Raw genomic sequence first — 981 nt, 5'->3', positions numbered from 1 at the left:
TAAGGGATATATATATATATTAAGGAAGTAAAAGACTTGTATAATAAAACTTTCTGACATTGAAGAAAGATTAAAGAAGGTATCAGAATATAGAAAGACTTTCCATGCTCATGGAATTATTAGGATAAATATTGTGAAAATGGTCAACCTACTGAAAGCAATCTAAAGATTTAACACAATCTTCATCAAAATTCCAATGTAATTCTTCAAAGAAATTGAAAAAAATATCATCTCAAATTTCATATGGAAACACACACACCCAAAACCCAGGATAGCCAAAATAATCCTGAAAAATAAAAGAACTGCTAGAAGTATAACCATTCCTGATTTTAAATTATACAACGGATTTATAGTAATAAAAACAGCATGGCATGGGCATAAAAACAGACATTGATCAATGAAATAGAACTGAGAACCCAGATAAAAGTCCGCACACCTACAGCCACCTGATTTTTGAAAAAGAAGGAAAAAATACAGTCTGGAGAAAACACAGCATCTTCAACAAAAGGTGCTGGTTCTACTGGATAACTGTATGTAGAAGAATGAAACTAGATCCCTTTCTCTTACCCTGCAAAAAAACACCAAATGGATCAATAAGACCTGATACCCTGAATCACATAGAAGAGAAAGTGAAGAATACATTTGAGCTTATAGGCACAGGAAAGGACTTTCTGAACAGTACTCTGGTTGTATAGGCATTAATACCAACAATTGGCAAATGGGACAAGAAACTAGAAAGCTTCTGTACAGCAAAGGACATCCTATAGGCTGCAAAGGCAGCCTATATATTGTGAAAAAATTTTTTTACCAGCTATACATCTGACAGAGGGTAATAGCTAGAATATACAAAGAACCAAACATCAAAAATCTATCACCCTAATTAAAAAATGAGGTATGGGGCTGGGTAGATGGCTCAGCAGTTAAGGGACTGGCTGATTTTGCAGAGGACCTGGGTTCAGTTCCCAGCACCCACATGGTGGC

The sequence above is a fragment of the Nannospalax galili genome, unplaced genomic scaffold, assembly GCF_000622305.1.
Source record: "Nannospalax galili isolate Female #2095 unplaced genomic scaffold, S.galili_v1.0 scaffold441, whole genome shotgun sequence".
Lineage (NCBI taxonomy): Eukaryota > Metazoa > Chordata > Mammalia > Rodentia > Spalacidae > Nannospalax > Nannospalax galili.
The sequence above is the reverse complement of the archived record's forward strand: the minus strand, read 5'-3'. Positions refer to the sequence as shown.